The 23,101-nt window shown below is 37.6% G+C and overlaps 1 protein-coding gene and 1 non-coding gene across 3 annotated transcripts in view; one reads left to right on the forward strand and one right to left on the reverse strand.

Annotated features, from left to right (window-relative positions):
* The window catches only part of LOC134740816 (voltage-dependent L-type calcium channel subunit beta-2), a 276,363-nt gene that overhangs the window by 98,690 nt on the left and 154,572 nt on the right, over window positions 1–23,101 (reverse strand). The gene's annotated exons all lie outside the window — the stretch shown is intronic.
* Trnaa-agc (transfer RNA alanine (anticodon AGC)) lies at window positions 11,786–11,858 on the forward strand. Its single transcript has one exon. It is a non-coding gene; the product is annotated as a tRNA-Ala (tRNA).

The raw sequence follows: 23,101 nt of genomic DNA on the forward strand, positions 1-23,101 counted from the left end.
AATAAATAAATAAATAAATAAATATTATAGGACATTCTTACACAGATTGACCAAGTCCCACGGTAAGCTCAAGAAGGCTTGTGTTGTGGGTACTTTGACAACGATATATATAATATACAAATACATAAATACATATAAAACACCCAAGACTCAGGAACAAATATCTGTGCTCATCACACAAATAAATGCCCTTACCGGGATTCGAACCCAGGACCATCGGCTTCGCAGGCAGGGTCACTACCCACTAGGCCAGACCGGTCGGCAGAGTCATGTCGAGCGTTTTCGACTTAAAACACGTGAGTGTCCCGTTATTAATATATTTAATACGCATATTCACAGTATGCAGGTTTCCTTATAAATCTTCAACAAGCACGAGAAATCAAAAATAGTAAAAAGTTTCTAACGGTAGGTATTATTCTGAATACGTTACATCACAAACTATAGTCGCTATGCACTGAACATATTTACGATATTTTCCAAGATGGCGGCGCACTATTTTCCTAATAAATAGCGCAATAACGGCTGGAATGACATCATTTGCAGACTACTAACATTGAAATTACTACTTTTCTAATTCGAGAGCACTCACTCGAGTCATTTGGACGGTAATTCAAAATAAGAATTATCTGCCAAGAAACATTGCACACGGCTGACACGGCGTCACAGTCTCGTTACTAACGCGTTTTTTCGTGGAAAGCATTTGGGATAATTTCTTATATATATAAATCATATACGATCTTGTACATTATTATGCTTTCATAAATCTTATTATTTATTTACATACAAGATATATACAGTGGTACTACGTAAACGAAATTAATAACTAGCTTAAATCTAAAATAGGCCCTTGAGGCGTTGTACCAAGGATGCTGGCGGCATTTCCCCGCTGTATCGCAATGCTGATACGTTGTGCGAGAAAGCCGCCAGCTCAAATTTCTTATATTGTTTTTCAATCCGGAGGTCGCGGGTTCAAATCCTAGCTCGTACCAAAGATAGATATAACTCCGTAATAGATAGATACAGTCTAAGGAAAAAACGTGCCTCGAAAATCAAGAAAATTTGATTCTCGTTCAGAGGGCGCTACTAGCTTTGGCCAACTGTCGTATAGATGGCGTTAACGGTTTCGTTTGTTATTTAACAATTTTAACGCATATCAGTGAAAGAACATGGGTCAAAATCATATAAAAATAATTAATGCAAATAAAAAAAATCATTTATCCATATTTAAATAAATTTTATCGTATTTTTATAAATCTTCATTTTTAGTTTTAAAGTGTGTCGACAGATGGCAGTGAATTTACTGGGGTTACAAAATTTACTATGACAGTACCGCTCTAGTATAAGTTACTCTATGCTCGTACCAATGAGTTTTTCGGAAATATGTATGGAATATCATCTAATATTTACCACTAGCTCGGTGAAGGAAAACATCGTGAGGAAACCTGCATATATCTGCAAAAAGATTCAAAAGTCCCCAATCTGCATTGGGCTAGCGTGGGGACTATAGCGCAAGCCCTCTCGCGCATGAGAGGAGGCATGTGCCCAGCTGTGGGACGTATATGTATAGGCTGAATTATTATTATTCTCCGCAAATGCGTAGGTATTAATATTTGGCTATAGCTCTTGGAGAATTAATCACTATCACTACATAGGAGTATAAAACAAAGTTGCTTTCTGCTGTCTGGATGGATGTATGCTTAGATCTTTAAAACTACGCAACGGATTTAGATGCGATTTTTTTATATAAATAGAGTGATTCAAGAGGAAGGTTTATATGTATAATACATCAGCATTGCACCCGTGCGAAGCCGGGGCGGGTCGCTAGTACTAGTACTACATAACTAAATGAATTTCCTCCCGCGGACGCTCCGGCTGTAGAGGTTTTCCCGAGGCGCTAAAGTATAGGGTTCTTCAAAAAGGGAGTTTTTAAAGGGTCGGCAACGCGCATGTCGCAACTACGGTGACTGCTTACCATTAGGTGGGCCGTATTCATTTTTGCCACCGACGCGAGGTATAAAAACGTTTTTTCACAGAGATAAAAATGTGTTTTTATGTCTGTCAGAGAGGTATGGAGCGCAGCATATTAGGTGTGAAACTCGGGGATCGCATCCGGAACACCACGCTGCGCTCTAAAACCCAAATAATAGAATTGTTCGGATTAATCCCTGCAGCTTCTTTTCGCCATCGCCCTACGCGAAAACATTACCATCCTCACCACTTAGATGGTTGGCAGTCCTCAACTGTGCGTTTCTCTAGAAACTTCCTGCCTCGCACAGCTAAACTGTGGAATGAACTGTCGCCTGCGGTATTTCCGGACCGATATGACCTTCAAACCTTCAAGAAAAGAGCGTATTCCCATCTTAAAGGCCGGCAACGCACTTACAACCCCTCTGGTGTTGCGGGTGTCCATGGGCGGCGGTAATCGCTTTCCATCAGGTGATCCGTCTGCTCGTTTGCCTCCTATTTCATAAAAAAAAAAAAAAAAAAAAATGTAGCTCGGAAAGCGGACAAGTTAAAGTGGGACTGGGCTGGTCATGTCTGCCGCATGCCGAATGACATGTGGGCCAAAATAACCACAGAGTGGGTGCCCCATGAGTTAAACCGGGGATCCGGCAGACCTCGTCGGCGATGGCGGGATAACTTGGACTCCTTTTTGAGCGACTGGCCAGATGTAGCTCAAAACCGGGAGGTGTGGAAGAAGAGGGGGGAGGCCTTTGCCCAGCAGTGGGACACAATAGGCTCGTAATAATAATAATGTCTTTAAGGAAAGACCGATGACATTTTCTTGCGAGAATTTCATAAGTGCCAGAGTACAAAACTGATGATGATTTGTGTCAGGAACAAACTCTTTGGTTTATTTAAAATGCAATAATGCGGCTATTAGTATATATAGTTAAGTAGTTATTTATTTTATTCATTGACAATATTAATTGTGTGTATTTATCAGTACGGTTTTTACTCACTATTATTTTTAGTCGCTTTTGGCGACATGTTTCGGATTCTTTGGGAATCCATCCTCAGGCACGAGTGTCCGCGGCGGTTGTACGTCGTGCACTGCCCGCGCCGCCCGCCTCGTCGCTCGTTGCGCACGCGCTGATGATGGATTCGCATAAAATTGTATGACCGGATCGCGATCGCGTTAAATTTTCGATGCGATAAATATTAGAATCGGCATACAGGAAATAATGTAATAGTGTAAGTATGTGCTATCAATTTGTGTTTTTAATACGGGTGTGATTGGTTTTTATTATTTTGCGGATTGCGATAGTTGGCGGAGGCGGTAACGGCCGTGGCGAATTGACAGCCATACTGCATGAATTGTTACGTGGTAAATCCGTGTACCCGTGTAGTCAAATTAAGATGATACAATGATAGATAGATGCGGGTCTCAAGAATAAAGGATCTATAATTATACTTATGAAACGCATTTGAATTACATAAGTCAGCATATAATCGCACTTAAACTATCGTGAGACATATTTCAAAATATAATATTCCATCAGCGCGTGCGCAACGAGCGACGAGGCGGGCGGCGCGGGCAGTGCACGACGTACAACCGCCGCGGACACTCGTGCCTGAGGATGGATTCCCAAAGAATCCGAAACATGTCGCCAAAAGCGACTAAAAATAATAGTGAGTAAAAACCGTACTGATAAATATTTTGAAATATGTCTCACGATAGTTTAAGTGCGATTAATTGTGTGGGTAATTGCAATTATTTACAGATACGGTTGCCGCATACAAACCTAAGATTGTCAAATAACCGACATTATATCCGCTGCGGCGACCACATTCGCTATGTTTTACTTGAAAACTATAAGAAAATGGCATGTTCTCAAATGATACCACAACTTTGGTTGGTACGACAGTTGCTCTTTAATAGCGTATGAAAATAAAATTTAATCCACTGTTATTGCCAATAAAAAACAAAATAAACCCGCCAGATGAATCAAACGCAACATAAAATTATCAATAGCATCGAATATAAACACAAATGATACATTATTGGGTGCAAATATACAAGAAGCGCTGGTGGCCTAGCGGTAAGAGCGTGTGACTTTCAATCCGGAGGTCGCGGGTTCAAACCCCGGCTTGTACCAATGAGTTTTTCGGAACTTATGTACGAAATATCATTTGATATTTACCAGTCGCTTTTCGGTGAAGGGAAACATCGTGAGGAAACCGGACTGATCCTAACAAGGCCTAGTTCCCCCTCTGTGTTGAAAGGTCAGATGGCAGTCGCTTTCGTAAAAACTAGTGCCTACGTCGATTCTTAGGATTAGTTGTCAAGCGGACCCCAGGCTCCCAGGAGCCGTGGTAAAATGCCGGGATAACGCGAGGAAGGAAGAAGGAAGGATACATTATTGGGTGATGTTTACCTAATGTTTAAGTGTTTACAAAACTAACTTTTATTAATCAGGTTTATATCATTTGATACTGTGTACTGCTGATGATGAATCTATCTATTATACATAATATAAATCCACACCACCAGAGATCCTAGAGCTGGCTCATTCCTTGGTCAAAGGATCGGAATTGCCATTCAGCGGGGGAATGTAGCCAGCATTATGGGCACCCTTCCGCAGGGATCAGATCTGGGGGAATTTTTTAGTTAGTTCTAATTTAGTTGTAATTTATTTTATAAGGTTTTAGTTTTATTTTAATTTAAGATTAGTTATTGTATTTTAAATGTAATTTGTATGTGATGTAATTGTTATTGTGGAAATTAAATATTAGCTATTTATATAAATTATAGGAGTAATTACGAGTAAATGTAAGTTACCTATGCCTTTTCTCGTCCGTCAAACCTAGTAGCTCTTTACCTATGCGAAAAATATGTGTACGCTCTTACACCTTAGACAATAAAGTCGTGGTTACATATTTTTGAGCCATTTGTCTGGATTGATATTTTTGCTTTCGACTGTACCTACTACTAAAACTAAAAGACATCCTTAACATATATATATATATTATGGATATTATGTAGTTCGAAGATAAGTAGATTGAGGTAAAACTAAAAGCCCTGAAATTTCCAGTCGGCTGTCCAGTCGCCATCAGATATATCGGAGCGGCCGAGGTGCTCACAAATATCTGAACACGCCTCTATTGTCAAGGCGTTAGAGTGCGTGTTCAGATATTGTGACCACCTTGGCCGCTCCGATATATATGATGGCGACTGTCCCATAAAAACCTAGTAAGGGAAAAATTTCTCAAAATTCGTTTTTTTAATTTGGACCCACCTAGTAAGTCCTCACCCGATTACAAAGACACCTGCTCAAAAATCGGCATAAATAACAGACATTTTGACATCTCTACACCTAGTAAGTAGCATGTCTAGTGTCGGTTTACCATTGTAAAACACAGCAAGTCACAAATCCCATATCAAAACCCAGTAAGGGACTGAGACATACTAGGTTTTAGCGTGGTTATCCAAGCTGGCAGGATTTACTAGGTTTTTGAACAGGGTATCAATGCATGGCAGACGGGCGGGGCGGGGCACTGCGCCTGCCCCATATCAAAACCTAGTAAGGACTTCAGACACACAATTACAATAGCGTAATATGCTATTATTTAGTAGTAGTACTAGTAGTAAACTCTTTATTGTACAAATATACACATTAAAAATTACATTGTACAAATAATAAGATGTACAAAGGCGAACTTATCCCTTTGAGGGATCTCTTCCAGTTAACCTTTGAGTAGATGTGAGGAGAAAGTGAAAATAGGATGACAAATGTAGCAAAATGTACAACAAGGTACCAGAAAGATAAAGGATATAAATACATACAAAATTAATAGGATACCGATACAGATAAAAATAATTCCTAGTAGTTACCAACATCTCAACAAATTAAACAAAATCTTGAGTTAGACACATTTTATATTTTACGCTCTTCTGTAAAATTTGGTTTGAAGCACTTACTGGGTTTTGATATGGGACAGCCGCTTCTCATGTATTGGCGCGCAAACCCAAAAAAAAAGAATTGACAAAGATATCGTCTAAGAACAAATTAAATTATTTTCTATGAAAATATTTTAATTTGTGGTTTTTCAAGTAGACACACTACTATTCCAGCTCTGGACACTGGAGGCTTTGGTCATTTTTTCCTTCGTATATGACATTTATTTCAGTTTAAAGATATCGTCGTTAAATATATATTGGACCAACCACACATAACCGAATACGCGCTTGTATTAATCCGGCAGAGCATATTAAACATAATAATAGCACAGTAGGGCTGTTTATTAGCGTAGAAGAAAACTCCCAACTCATACCTAAATGTTGTATATCAGTTTAAAATTGTATGGAGACGAGACGTTTTGGTTTCACGAGACAAAAGTAAAAAGTAAATATATCGTTCAACGGGCGTGAATAATCTTAGAGAAGATAAAAGTTTACCGAGACACGGGATGTACGAAGATGTAGGGCTACGATTTAGTGGATGCGGTATGCCAACATTGCCAACTGTGACGTAAGAAGTAATTCATATAAAAGACTAGCGACCCGCCCCGGCTTTGCACTGGCAAAACCTTAACAAATTATATACCTTACAACCCCTCTGGTGTTGCGGGTGTCCATCATGGGCGGCGGTAATCGCTTACCATCAGGTGATCCGTCTGCTCGTTTGCCTCCTATTTCATAAAAAAAAAAACCTAAAACCTTCCTCAGTATTCACTCTATTGATAGGTGAAAACCGCATGAAAATACGTTGAGTAGTTTTTGAGTTTATCGCGAACATACATACACACAGACAGACGCGGGAGAGGACTTTGTTTTATAAAATGTATTGATAATGACAGCAGAATTTGCATATTATAGAGCATAACTAACCATATAGTACACAATGAACTAAATCACTAAACAAGTAAACCGGAACCTATATCGAATAGCACAGGAAGGTTTTCCGTAGTTATTGCTTCACTAAAAGGAGTAATATGTAAAAGTATAATTGTCTCAATTGTCTGACAATTAAATGACTACATAGGCCATTGAAGGCGATCATGGTCTAAATAAATTTTCAATATTGCAAATCCACCTCAAATACCTCAATATGCCATTTTCCCAGTTTCAATGGAATGTGCTCTCTCATATTAGAGGTTACCTTGTAATATGAATGTAAAATTAGGAATGTAAATATCTTTGTTAATACTCCTTTTGGTGATGAAAATATTATATGCATCATACCTTCATGTACAACACCCACGTCGCGGCACCTCACTTTCTTCGATCCGTCATGATTCACGTGTCTCAGTAGTAAGGACATACTTAAAATATGTACTTTAACTTACCTAAAACAAAAAAATACAACACTATAATGACAAAGCACTGAAATGAACGATAAATGAACTACTTTCATATGTCAGAGCAGAAGAAATATAATAAGAAATAGAATAATAAATTTAACAGGCTCTGCTACACTTTCCCAATCACTTTCTTTTCACTAGGTGAGACTAGGCCGCTGGTTAGGTTATAATTAAAAAAAAATGTTGACACTTATGCCACATCTAGAGTGCATTCACCCACACGCTCAGTTTTATTTCGGTTGTCTCTTTCCACATACCTACCAGTGAAATGTGCAATACGTCTAAATAGAGGTAGTACCTTCCTTTTGGCGAAATTAATGCCACAATGCCACATCCAACACACACGGATCCCGAACGCCACGAGTGCATCCACCCACGCGCTCAGTATTATTTCGGTTGTCGTTTTCCGCATACCTACCAGTGAAATGTGCAATACGTCTAAATAGAGGTAGTACCTTCCTTTTGGCGACATTAATGCCACAATGCCACATCCAACACACACGGATCCCGAACGCCACGAGTGCATCCACCCACGCGCTCAGTATTATTTCGGTTGTCTCTTTCCACATACCTACCAGTGAAATGTGCAATACGTCTAAATAGAGGTAGTACCTTCCTTTTGGCGACATTAATGCCACATCCAACACACACGGATCCCGAACGCCACGAGTGCATCCACCCACGCGCTCAGTATTATTTCGGTTGTCGCTTTCCACATACTAGTGAAATGCTCGAGCAATGCGCACAATTTATAAAGATTACAGGCGAGGAATCTACGGCGTTCCGATTTGGAGTAAACAATCACGTACTTAGTCTGCTTATAGCTCGAGTGACACAAAAAACGAATGAAAATTTTGGTATTGTTTGAGTATGTGTTTGCCATTACAGACAATTTGTCTCAGAAACGTCGGTTGTCCTAGATATCCTATTGGAGAATCGGGCCACAAAAAGTTTTTATGCCAAGAGCTAAGCGAAATATGAAGCTTATAGTTTGTGCAACCTCGCGCTCGGCCTCATGCCTCATCAACATCAACATCAAACATTTATTCAGCAAATAGGCCACAGGGGCACTTTTACATGTCAATTTTTACAAACAATAAAATTAACCCAAAATTACAAAAAAAATAAAAAAACAATTACATAAATATAAATGTCAAATTACAGAAAAAAGCTAATAAAAAAAATACAAACAACAGAAGTACTAACATTGTTTAGAGATGTAAAAGTCTCTAGGTGTCAGAGATAAAATGTATATAATAATAAAAAAAGATCATCAAATTATCCAGAGATGTAAAGGGTCTCATCATCAGTCAGGCCCTCACGCGGCGTAGAGGAGTCTCCCCCGGTTGGTGGATGGGGGAAGGGTCGGTAGCATAGCTTAGCTACGCTGTCCGGCTAAGTCCGATGGATGGATGGATGGACTCGCTGAGGATGTGGTCCTCCAGCATATTGGGGGTTGTGCGGCGGGGTAACATCCCTCCCACATAAAAAAATACCAGTTACGATACCGACAAGAGAAAGAAACCGATCTGACAACTGGCGTTTACTCGTGTCGGAGGCCAAGACTCATTTTGGGTCGCTGCGCCATTAAGTAGTATAGTTTGTGCAAAGTTAGCGTGGTCAAAGTCCAAACATGATCTTACTATGAAATAAAACTATGAAAACGCATACACGCGATATAATCCGTTTTCATAGTTTTATTTCATGTGTAACTATCGCGGTAACCGAAGAAAATATTATGATCTAACTAAACAATATGGTTACAAAACTGGATGGTGTAAAGTGGATAATAATAAATATATTTGATAACGAGAAGCACAATAGTTATTTGTTATACAAGGGTGCAAATTTGTATTTTACCAGCGAGTGTGGAAGTGAAACACGATCAAGTGAAAGGATTCTATAGTTGAACCACGAGCGAAGCGAGTGGTTTTAAAATAGAATCCTGAGCGTAGCGAGTGTTTCAACACACGAGAAGTAAAATACATTTGCACCCGTGTGTAACACAAAACTTTTAATATATTATATACTATATCCTACTAATATATTATATACTATATATATACTATATATTATATACTATATATTTATTTTATCTACATATTACATTTATATTTGTCTATTAAAGCATTTAGTTTTAGTGTTCTTTACATACCCCGCACCAACTATGTTTCTCTGTTTGGCCTAGAGGTTGACTGGTAGAGAATGCTGTGTAGCATTAAGTCCGCCTTTTGTCATTGTATATTCTTACTGTGCAATAAAGTTTAAAATAAATAAAAATAAATAAATAAAAGTTTTTATATAATATTTTGTCAACTATATCCCGATGCCTGCGAAAATTAAGTCAGGAAGAAAATTTTCGTCTACAACATATTCTCTTTACAACCTGTTACCTAATCAAATGATCTTCATTGCCTACAATTAAACGCTCCTACGTTTCCTCTACATCCCCTTATACACGTGTCGCAACCAAAATGCACTCACATACTATCACCACTTCATACCAAAACATCCCAAGTCACTAAAAACTGTATGGCGCGTTCGACATGTTGAAAGCAAGCGATAGAAGAAAAAAAACCGCGATGTCGATGCCACGTGCGTCGCGGCGGAAGCGTATCCCCTCCTCCCCCACCCCCTGTTGTCTATGGCTATTTCCACTGCAGAGACACTTTGTGAGTACACTTACTGGATGTGTGACTCCTGCATAGAGTTAGGAAGTGAATAGAAGCGGCAAAATAAAGTTTTTGAAAGCTTATTCTGGACTATGAATTGTAAAAGTTTATCTGGTACTATACGCTAACGTCGACGTAATATAATTTCTATACGTCTCGCTCGCACTAATATGCGAGTACGAGCGAGATGTATAGAAAATTATGTTACGTTCTCGATAGCGTTTATGTCAGTGGCAAACTGGTGGTGGCCACATTGTTGACTATCATAGAAGGGAAATTTGAAAGAAAAGAGGGAAGTAAAGAAGGGCATACATGGATCAGCGATGGATAAATTGTCAGTGTCGTATCAGAGACTTGTCTTGCTCTTGAGCGTAGTTTAGTTTATGATGATGATTCGGTATTGGCGAAATCCGGTTCAAACGGCCATACATCAAACATCAAACATTTATTCAGCAAATAGGCCGCAGGGGCACTTTAACATGTCAATATTTACAAGCAATAAAATTAACCATAAATTACAAAAAAACAATTACAAATATGGAATCAATAAAATATTAGATACTTTGTCAAAAATGTATCCAGTCTAAATGTCAAATTACACAAAAAAAAACTAATAAAAATATACAAACAACAGACAAGTACTAAAAATGTAAAAGTCTAGGTGTCAGAGATAAAATATATATAATAAAAAAAACGATCAAATTATCCTTAGAGGTGTAAAGGGTCTCCAACACTTAAATTATTATATAAGTAATAAAAGGACAAGATATTAAATCAGGCAAACAGACAAGAACCGAATGAAGTGTCTCACGTTAATGCCACTTAAAAGTAAAGTTACATAGGTACTTATAACGTAACATGAACCCCGTGTAAAAAACTGCCAGCTCTAGATGTTTGTAGGTGCACGCACGCAGCGGCATGCGCCGGAGTGGCTCGCGGTGTATCCGGCGCGAACGAAAACAACTCGCACGCGCCATTATATAGATATATAAACACTACTAAAATGTATAAATAATTGTATGCAATGATTATAGAAATAAGTTATTATAGATATGTATCAAATTGAATTATTCTACATAGGTACAGATTGCGGCCACCCAATATTTAAGAAAAGAAAATTAATAAAACTCCACTATAGATTTAAGTATTTAGTGTTTTATGTTTCTGACTAAGTGACTACTTATATCTGTTCGTGTAAAAAATCATGATATTACCTATTTGGAAATACGCACCAGAACAGAACAGTCAAATTCTACTACGTACTTAAAATTGTTAAGAAATAATTTTCCTTAGATATTGCATTTGTAAGGGTAATAGAGATGTGAAATTTAAAATTAAAATAATATAAATATTCTTTTCAAATTAAATTTCAAAGGGCATGTAAGGGCAAAGTCGATATTCAGGTCGAACCATAATACTCACAATCGATATGTGATAACCCCGTAAGAGTGATAAGGATAGATATATGTAAAAACAATAATGTTAGAGCAGGATAGCGCTTTAGAGAATAAAGAACACTTCCAATATGTCGTTGTTTCAATCAGCAAGTCCTTACACATTGATAAAATTACCTATTTCAATTTCGTTAAACAGCGTGATATAGTCTTACCAGTCTGTATATTTCTTACTCGTCTTTTTATCCAGAATCAAATTGGCTTTTATAAACAACTATTAGATTTTTTACCAAGAATTATATGATCCAACTAGGGAACAAAGCAAATTATTTTATGAAATATTTTTTTGATTTGTGTTGCGCCTTAACTTTCAAAGATAGCATATACCAGAGAATTTGGGACGGGTACCGCAGTGGCCGGGTGGTCTAGTTAGTCAGGACGTTAGCCGAGCAAGCTAAAGACGCGGGTTCGATTCCCGCCTCGGCCACCAGTGGAAGATGGTGAAGATGTAACAAAACCGGCCAAGTGCGAGTCGGACTCGCGTTCCAAAGGTTTCCGTACATTACGCAATTTAAACAATGTATTTTTTATGTGAAATGTCTTTAAAAAACCTGTAGGGGTCGGATCAAAAACTAAGTAATTAAGTCCGACTCACGCTTGACTGCACATTTCTAATAGGTTTTTCGGTAATTTATAGGTAAATATCTATTTTGTGTATTTTTTTCAATTTTTTTTCAAAATGGTAAATTTTTGCCTAATTTCTTGAATAACTTCTAAACCATTTATCATAAAATTATATAAAAAATATATTTGAGAGTCAAAATATGTTTGACAAACTTTATTTTTAATTTTCTCATTTACTCCCCAAAAGTGGCCCCCGTGTTTAAAATTAATTTGTTTACGTTACATTTCCATCTTTGGGTCACAAACTTACATATGTGTACCAAATTTCAACTTAATTGGTCCAGTAGTTTCGGAGAAAATAGGCTGTGACAGACGGACAGACAGACAGACAGACGCACGAGTGGTCCTATAAGGGTTCCGTTTTTTCCTTTTGAGGTACGGAACCCTAAAAAAACTATAAATATATCTTATAAGCCCGAACTGCCTGGCACTTAAGACATTTACATTAAAGTTGCTGGCACTTAATCGTGGTGTACTTGCAGATGTTAATCTTAAGCTGGTTACTCATCTTGGTGAGTAATTCGTTTGGTATTTTTATTAATATTCGTGGTCAAATGCAGTACAAGTCAGACCTTCGTCCCGAGTCATGCTCTACATGAAGATAATTTATTTAATCAAGTTTCATCCTCAATTACGTACTTGAGCAGATTTAAACTTATAAACGATAATGTAAATTGATAAAACTCATATTTAGGCATATTTATGTAGTTATTTTAGTTACACGAGAGAAATGTAAGATAAGATAAGATAAGATAATCTTTATTGGTAGCATACTGATACACGTCAAATACAGTTTTGTACAATAAACATACAAATTCCACATTACAGAGTAGGTACATAAGTACGAAATATACACAGCATAGTAATGTCAGTTTTCTGAGTAAAAAAATAAAATTATTACATAGTCAGTGGCAATTCCATCATTTCGTTAAGAGTATAAAAGGTTTTTGTGAGTAGCCACGATTCCAAATTACTTTTAAAGTATTGGTGAGATGGTGCATGTCTTAAGTCTGTAAGAAGTGTTACTTCTATAACTTGAAGCGCATTCTGCTTTTAATAACATAATATGTTATGAATTCGATCTGGATTTGTTATGGAAAAGAAAAATATGACGTAGAGAAAAATTATACCATACGAGTAGGTAGGTACAGTTTTTTTTTCAATAAATTTTATTTATATAACTTAAGGCGTGTTCTGATTGTGATAACAGGTTACAAATTCAACATGGATGTGTTACAATCATAATTGAAAAAAATGACAATTCCGATACTAACAGATCATATCCATAACAGATCCAGATCAAATTAGACCTTTCATTACAATCAGGATGTATTTAGCGACAATAAAACGGTTACTCGGTTACTTAATAAAGTTTTAATAGAAATCATCATCATCATCATCATGTCAGCCGATAGACGTCCACTGCTGGACATAGGCCTCCCCCAAGTACCTTGGGGGGATTGCCGTAGTCGCCACGCTTGGCAGGCGGGTTGGCGACCGCAGTTTGATAGAGGTAGTTCTCGGAGGACGCGGAATAGAAATACGAATCTAAAATTTGATAGATCTGCCTAAAGGCGTTTCTCACTTTCTTCACTTTAAATTAAAAAGAAACAAATATAATATTGTCTTCGGTTACCGCGATAGTTCTTCTTCTTTCTTCTTCTTTTCTAGGGGCTATGTAAGGCTCCAGAGCCTATGTATCACTGCGACCATCTCTGATCTATTGTGATCGCCACCTACTACAACTCTCGATCCAAACCTGCAACTTCAAACAGCTGCAGGATCTTTTTGGTTTCGAGAGACTTTAACTCCTCCGGGCGCAATATATGTCCACCCAGGATCAAGTCACGAGTGCGCATTAGGCAGGGGCACTCTGTGAGGATGTGTAGAGGCGTCTCCTCTGCCTCCATACAGAGTCTGCACCGCCCCATGTCACGTTTCCCCATAGTGTGCATGTGCTTATTTAGGCCGCAGTGCCCGGTAAGCACCCTGACCAAGTTGCGCAGTTGGTTCCTAGGCAGCGCCAAGGCGCTCGAAGACGCCTTTTTGCTGAAGGCCTTGATAAGCGCTTTGGAATGGTTCAACCCTGGTTTCTCCCTCCAGAGTTGAATGGTTTTGTATTGACAGTAGGTCTTTAGGGTGAGCCGCGTTAGGCTTCTGGGAATCCCACAAAACGGCTCAGGACTGTAGTTCTTCCCCTTAGCCCCTGCTCGCGCGAGTTCGTCGGCCTTTTCGTTTCCAACGATACCCGCATGCCCCGGGACCCAACGTAGAACAACCTTGTTCCTGGCTCCAAGGTTGTTCAATAATTGCCTGCAGTTCTCAACCAGCCTCGATGTGGTGACATCAGAGGTTAGGGCTAAGAGTGCCGCCTGGCTATCCGAATGGATATAGATAGTATGGTTGCCGTAGTTGCTTTGCAGATTCATTGACGCACATTCAATAATGGCGTATACCTCTGCCTGGAATATAGAGCAAAAACGCCCTAGGTTTAAGCTGATGCTTTTCCTGGGCGCTTCACCATATACTCCGCAGCCTACTTCAGATCCGGATTTGGAGCCATCAGTGTACCACCTCAGGCTTCCTTCTTTCCACTTAATTTGACTGTTTGACCAGTCCTCCCTTTTGGGGAGTTCCACTGAGTAGAGTTTGAGTGGACAAAATTTGGGTGCCATAGTGTCGGACGGCATCCCAAGAACAGGAATAACCGCGATAGTTACTCATGAAATAAAACTATGAAAACGGATTATATCGCGTATATTGAATTTATAATACATCCCGACGTTTCGAACTCTTTATATATTTTTGCACTTTGTAATTTTTCCTCAGTCACCCGTTGACCACGAACGCTGTAAAGAGTTCGAAACGTCGGGATGTATTATAAATTCAATATACGCGATATAATCCGTTTTCATAGTTTTATTTCAAGAAACAAATACATAAATCTAATAAATATACGTATGTATGTATAAGACGACTAGAACAGAAGTTCCTTATTAACATTTTAAGTGAACGAGCCATCGAGCGCACCGGCTTCACGCATTTGTTTTTTATTACTGTTCTTAATCCGTGTGTGGCCTAAACTCTTATTTATAGTACTTACATAGTATGTATATTTAAATGTAACTGTCGCGGTTTAAACACATATTAAATCACATTTAGAAACGGGTCTATCGCGAATTTATTTTGTTACCTTTATTTACCGACGTTTCGACACAGGTTTCACTGGTGGTGGTGGTGGTGGTGGTGGTCGGTAAATAAAGGTAACAAAATAAATTCGCGTTAGACCCGTTTCTAAATGTGATTTAATAAATGTAACTGATTCACGTGTTCATGAGTGCTTAAATGTCATTAATTTAAGAAGGACGAAGTTCATAATTCACGTTGATTTGTTTAATCATTTTGTGTATTTTTTTACTCAGGCGCAAGAAACTATATTCCCTTCGGTTTGCTTAATTATCAGATAGTTTAATTTAGCACTTTTCTAAGTAAAGAAAAGGAAAACTTAAGATTCATTATAATCAAATAGGCCAGGTCTATAAAATATAAATACATTTAACCCAACTTGACTTTTGAGGAACTGCCATGTAAATATTTGGCTTCAGATTCATACTTGGCAGTTGGCAGCTTGGCAGTAAGAATACCTACATATTCCTATAAACTCCACATTTGACGTAGCACTTAGCATGAAAACTTAGCGTGGACCGACTGTATAGTTCAAACTAACATTCCGGAGGTTGTGAGTAAAATCACTTTTTTTAAACAAAATCCGCATGAATTAAGAAATGAAGCAATTGTTTAATGAGCTGCCTAATGATGTTAGTACCCATAAGCCACCGCCCACGCGCACGCCGTCCGACATCGCAAGCAACCTGTTTAATTAAAATAAATTATCGAAACCGGAGACATCCACTGTGGTCAGGTGGATGAGACGACCGCTTTTGTGGTGATGGTTCCGTACGTAAACTGCATTCTGAAAATAATGGCTCAGAAACCTAACTATGTTCAAAGTACCGATAGAGTATTCGATAGAGGAAATACTAGCTGAGCCCCTTCTCAGATTTGAGAATTTTAGGTAAATATCTCCGTCGCGCTGACGGGGCTTCTTAAATTAGTGCGATAAGGACAACTGTAGCTTAGGTAGCCTTAAACCCTGCGTAAATATCTCAAAAATTGAGGTTTCGTTACTTTCGTTCTCGACATTTTGCTCCTCTAAAACTTAACCAAACGTAACGAAATTTTGGGAACGGAATGAAAAAGAAATTATCCTCCGTGAAATTATCTATGTCTGACGGTTTTGATTGTTGCCGATTTTGTATGCTAGGTGTCGTTTTACTACGCATTCATTTGGCCGTTTTTTGCGCTTTTTAAAGGCACACACACTACTGTCAACGCCATCTGTGTGTCTGTCTGTGGCATCATAGCTCTCAAACGGATGGACCGATTTCGATGCGATTTTTAAGTGAAAGTGAGTTTCCTTGAGGTGGTTCTCAGCTGTTTGATAAAAATCGATAAAGCAGTTTGAAGAGAATCCGCTCTTCTAAAATGGTGTAAGGCATTTTTGGCATAAAAAGTTTTTAAATGTTATTATTTTTGATTTATTTATTGATAATAACGATACAGCTATCATAACAGTTGCCCAATGCGATAGTGTAGCAAAATGTAAACGAGAGACATAATAAAATATTCATAAAACTATTCCTAAGTAACTATAACACAAACAAAGTGACTTTGATGATTAGCGTAGGTGTTTTTCTGCTCTAAATATACAACACAACAGGTTTGAAGTTTGAACCCACGATTTTTGACAACACACACACACACACACACACACACACACACACACACACACACACACACACACACACACACATATGAAAGGTTTTTTATTTTATTTATTTAACCTTTCGCATTCTCTACTAGTCAACAATTGGGCCAAACAGAGAATTTACAATTGGTGCGGAAAAGAAAATCAGTACAGAAAGATAAAAGTCACTATCTGAATACTACTTACTATTATCAATAAACATACATAAAATACATACACATATATATATATACACAAATATACATACATATAATGATATATGTATATGTATGATATATATATATATACTGTACCCATTTAAAACCGAAAGGTTCCCTCTGAAACCTCTGATCAACGGCCGCGGAACCCTGACGATGTTTGTCTCTGTACATTATTTTTTTACCGTAACTCGAAATAGAAGATACCTGCACATTATGGAGCCGACCGACAATTTTGGAATGTTAACGTTCCGTCGCCATCTTTACTCCGCCAAGCACAAGTCGCGACAATCGGTTATTGGCTAATTTATTTAATTGTTGTTTTTACCCACTATAAATATTACCGATGACATCACCATTAAACAAATTTAATAAGATTACCGATTGTAATGTCTAAAATACATGTGACGTTTTCAACCAAAAGGTACCACATTGACGCTTGTTGATAAGGTTGATTTCTAATTGAAGCAATATGGAAATAGCGCCTTACTGACAAGCGACAATAAGTACCCTTTTGGTTGAAAATGGCACATATACGTACGCATTTCTGGTAATTTCAATACTTATACTTTTAATTTTCTGTACAAAATTACCTAAATATTTAAATTTCTCTTGTATGTGCGATAACACACATACACATACATTTACAAACGCAACACGGAGGGTAGAGCTATCCTAGCAACGGTGACGTCGCCGGCACCGCCGACGCCGTCTGTCGTGAGCGGCCGGGCGAGTCGGGCTTTGGCCCGCAGTACACGCCGCGCCCTCGACCAGTGAAGTCGTGTCGTGTCTCCGTGAAGACGGTCCTCGTAAATTGGGCCGAAACATGTCGAGCTATTCGACTTAATAATACGTGAGTGACCCGGTTTAAAATAATCTAATATGTGTATCTAATCTATAATGTGCGATAACTATTAAAAATTTTGTAATTATTTTAGTCTTAGATATATTTGTATGTAGAATTAGACCGTTATAATAACATACCGTTGTAATAAAACTATTCTTACAGCAGTCATTGGAAATCAATAAAATACGTATCCAATGGTTGACAGGAAACAAGGATGTGCGATGGTTTTAGACTAGCAGGCCCCAATTTCACCACGGTGACAGGTGCGACAATTGTCGAAATCACTATTACTGACGTCACATGCCTCCATAGGCTACGGTAACCGCTTACCATCGAATGGGCTGTGTGCTTGTTTGCCACCAACATTTTAATAAATAAAAAAAAACTCCATTATATCGCCAATAAATAAGTACTTATTTTGCGATGCTAATGACAATTGTCACAAAATTCCGACACAGAACTTATTTCCTGTCAAGAATTACCGAAAATGCTTATAAATCTTGTGACAATTGTTATAATAAAGTTTTTTTAAATATTACAATGATGGTGGCAAACAGGAATACAGCCCGCCCGATGGTAAGCGGTAACCGTAGCCCATGGATGCCTGAGACGTCAGCAACATTGATGTTTTACAATTGTCGCACCTGTCACCGTGGTGAAATTGGGGCCAGTTACTACAACAAATTTATATGTCTGTTCAAATATGCATATATCTTAGTATAAAACTCCCGTGAGACTCAAACATATTAGATTATTTTAAACCGGGTCACTCACGTATTATTAAGTCGAATAGCTCGACATGTTTCGGTCCAATTTACGAGGACCGTCTTCACGGAGACACGACACGTCTTCACTGGTCGAGGGCGCGACGTGTACACCGCGTCGTGTCTCCGTGAAGACGGTCCTCGTAAATTGGACCGAAACATGTCGAGCTATTCGACTTAATAATACGTGAGTGACCCGGTTTAAAATAATCTAATATATCTTAGTGTTTTCCAATTCATCAGATATATATATTACGTTAAACTGGTACTTTAGAATAATCAGAATTGTATCAAAGTAGGAGTGGCCGGTCTTTAATAGGCAATCATAAAAATACATACATAATCCTCTATTTATCGTAGGATTGCGTGCAGATCCTGGCATTAATCTAAATTCATATCAAATCCGAAGCTATGTTTAATAACATTCGTATTCACGACCATTAACTTAAATTAGACGATACATAATGTATGTAAAGTGGCCAATAATAATATGTGGACGTATGTGTAGATAAATAACAGTAAAATTCGGAAACTAGTCCGATTACTGTCTCTTATATTGTGTTAGTTAATACATGTAAACGGTATTTGTCAAAACTGGACGTAGACATAGGTACCATAGAGTAACTTATACTAGAGCGGTACTGTCATAGTAAATTTTGTAACCCCAGTAAATTCACTGCCATCTGTCGACACACTTTAAAACTAAAAATGAAGATTTATAAAAATACGATAAAATGTATTTAAATATGGATAAATGTTTGTTTTTTATTTGAATTAATTATTTTTATGATTTTGACCCATGTTCTTTCACTGATATGCGTTAAAATTGTTAAATAACAAACGAAACCGTCAACGCCATATATACGACTGTAGGCCAAAGCTAGCAGCGCCCTCTGAATGAGAATCAAATTTTCTTGATTTTCGAGGCACGTTTTTTCCTTAGACTGTATCCATCTATTACGGAGTTATATCTATCTTTGTAGGTACTTTGCCACACATATAATCTGTGGCCACACTAAATCACTGTTCATATTATAACTTCATAATCATTTCAAAATGGTAAAAATCACCGCATCGGGCGAGAAAAAGTGGTCTTGCCCGATGAGGTCATTTTTAGGGTTCCGTACCCAAAGGGTAAAAACGGGACCCCATTACTAAGACTCCGCTGTCCGTCTGTCTGTCTGTCACCAGGCTGTATCTCATGAACCGTGATAGCTAGACAGTTGAAGTTTTCACAGATGATGTATTTCTGTTGCCGCTATAACAACAAATACTAAAAAGTACGGAACCCTCGGTGCGCGAGTCCGAGTCGCACTTGGCCGGTTTTTTAGGTTTCCGTACCCAAAGGGTAAAAACGGGACCCTATTACTAGGACTCCGCTATCTGTCTGTATGTCTGTATGGTCTGTCACCAGGCATCTCACGAACCGTGATAGCTAGACAGTTGAAATTTTCACGGACGATGTATTTCTGTTGCCGCTATAACAACAAATACTAAAAACAGAATAAAATGAATATTTAAGTGGGGCTCCCATACAACAAACGTGATTTTTTTGCTGTTTTTTTTGCGTAATGGTACGGAACCCTTCGTGCGCACGCCCGACTTGCACTTGGCCAGTGTTTTTCAATTTTCCCTTCAATATTAAAGTTTGTAGTATCGCTCGCAGACGTCTCCGCTACTTGATAAACATTTCCAAATTAAAAGGGATGGCTGTACAGTCGCCATCAGATATATCGGAGCGGGCAAGGTGCTCACAAATATCTGAACACGCACTCTAACGCCTTGACAATAGAGGCGTGTTCAGATATTTGTGAGCGCCGTGGACGCTCCGATATATCTGATGGCGGCTGTACGAGTAAGTGCCGCTGTGCTGGAAATAGTTCGTGTAACGTGTCATTTGGACGTGTCACGCCTGTCTTAACATCTATTATATAGCTCCAAATATAGCGGCAAATGAATGGCGGTAGCATGCATAAACAATTCACATTCAAAGATAAATAATGTTACACACAACACGATGGACGACAGGATGAGAATGTCTATCTAAAACTAATATTTTCGGTAAATGCGATAGTCCGTGTAAGCTAACTGTCTGTAACTTAAGCATCAATACAACAACGCTTTCAGAATGCTGCTGAGACTTCCAAAATGGCGCAGTGCATCAGGAATCCCAAGCGCACACGGACGATTTTCAATTTTTCACGCAATTATGCGTAAAAAAATCACGTCGCTAATGGGTCGAAACAGCATTCTGAAGGTGATTGCTAACAGATTTAGCTGCCCCATAATGTGGCACTGGATGGAGCAGGTTACGTCTACTTTGACCTGTATCAAGTGACCTAGGTGTGTAAAAAAAAATGTAATTAAAAATACTTAGTGTATGTAACTAATATAGCTTTTAAGTTAATGTAACTAACCATATATGGACTTATAGGTCTGAAATAAAGATATATTTAATTGAATTTTAATTTAAGCAGTCAAATTTAGATCGATACAGTATTGCTTGTTCTAATCAAAGAGAAGTTCTAATATAATCGACCTGTCTTAGCTGTGATTTTAGTTTAGTTTGCGTATGCGCATGGCACTAGTTATAATCTTAGGCATAATGTACGGCCAAACTGAGTTCAGCCGGATATAACAGCTGTACGTAATAATACCGTTTATTGTTATATGTATTTTTAACTTATCTCTGTCTCTGTCTTTTGTATGTTATATTATATATTAATTTTGTTGTTTTTCTTGTTACCTGTCGTGATTGTTTCACCGGATGGTCTCACCGGAAGATCAGCGCTGGAAGTCGCCGGCAACATGCTGAGGTGAGACCATTTCGTGGCACTTTTTCTTTTACAATGCATGTGCTCGAAAAGTGCGTTTCCTACGGAGCCATATCATGCGGAAAGTACTACTTTTCCGAACTAGTGCTTTTTGTTTTCAATTTTTTTTAGAGTAAATATGGTGCTACTTTCTCGCACTAGTGCGGAAAAGAGCACTTTTCGTGCATATATCGAAAGTTTACAGGGCCATATGTACTGTAAAACGTTGTACGATACACGTGCGAATAGGTAATTCGCAACTCGTGTCTATTTAAAACACTCCTTTTAATAATTAAACTTATTTGCCATGATATGTTTTTTTATTTACTCGCACAATGCATAGTAAAAATTTCCGCACTTGTTGCATAAATAGCTATTTTATGTTTCTCTGTTTTGTATAATTTTCTATTTGTGCGTGCTAACGAATAAATTATTTCTATTCTATTCTATTCTATTCTATTCTAACTTTGCACAGACTTTAACAGAACAAAATGAGGGAATGTAAATATCACATTTTCATTTAAAAAATATATTAATGACGGCAATACCACAATTTATCATAGCAAAAGTCATGGAGAATTAGCTTGGTCTGCCTCTAAAATATTAATACACACTTATAAATCTTATAATAGGAAAACAGTAAATGAGGGCAATTGAAACGATGATTTCCCAAACATTAAGCAAAACTATAATATTAGCATGAGCTTCAAACACGAAATTACTTGACTTTTATCTCGTTACTATATGCCTCGCCTAGTTCACCTTTGTACTGCCTATCCTGTGCCATATTTGTGTTTTGTACAATAAAGAGTATATGCATACATACATATATGCTATATTCCGAAATTCCGAAACATTTTTCTCCGATGTATGTTTTATTGAAATTAATTTTAACGAAAGCATTTTTTTTAATGATGTAAAAAAATAATCGATTATTTATAAAGCGTAAAATACAATTTTAATTGTTGATTTGACAGAATCCATACGAAGATGTATTTAAGGTTCTCGAAGGGATAGTGACATTAATTGTTAATCTTTAGGGTTCCGTACCCTTTTGCCTAAAAATAAAATTACGCCCGTAACAGCGATAGTTTAATGTCACCGTATACCTAGGTATATATGGACCTAAGTATGTGTAATATATTAAATTCATAATAGTAAAAATAAACAATGTTTATAGGTAAGATTCAATTGGTAAAATATTGTTTTTAATATGCAAGGGACATTTATTTTATATTAGTTAGTCAAAAAAAAGAATTATCAAAATCGGACTACTTTGTAAAAAGTTTCGAAAATATATGTTTTTTGTTTGTTTTAATAATAATTTCAGTTTTCAACTTGACGTACTTTTTTTTATTTTTTGATATATCTAGTTAATTATTTTTAGACATTGTATAGAGGATATTCGCAGTCATTTGGTATAAAATTTGGAATAATTTATTTAGTCATTTTTCAATTTAGAGCAGTTCAAAGTCAACTCTGGGTTGTGAAATTTTTGAAAGTTTTCTAATAATTTGTTAAACCAAGTAGTGAAAATGTTACAGTTTGTTATATAAATGTAATCTTATATTATGTAATTATGTAATCAGTATGTTAT

This window comes from Cydia strobilella, chromosome 4 (genome assembly GCF_947568885.1).
Source record: "Cydia strobilella chromosome 4, ilCydStro3.1, whole genome shotgun sequence".
Lineage (NCBI taxonomy): Eukaryota > Metazoa > Arthropoda > Insecta > Lepidoptera > Tortricidae > Cydia > Cydia strobilella.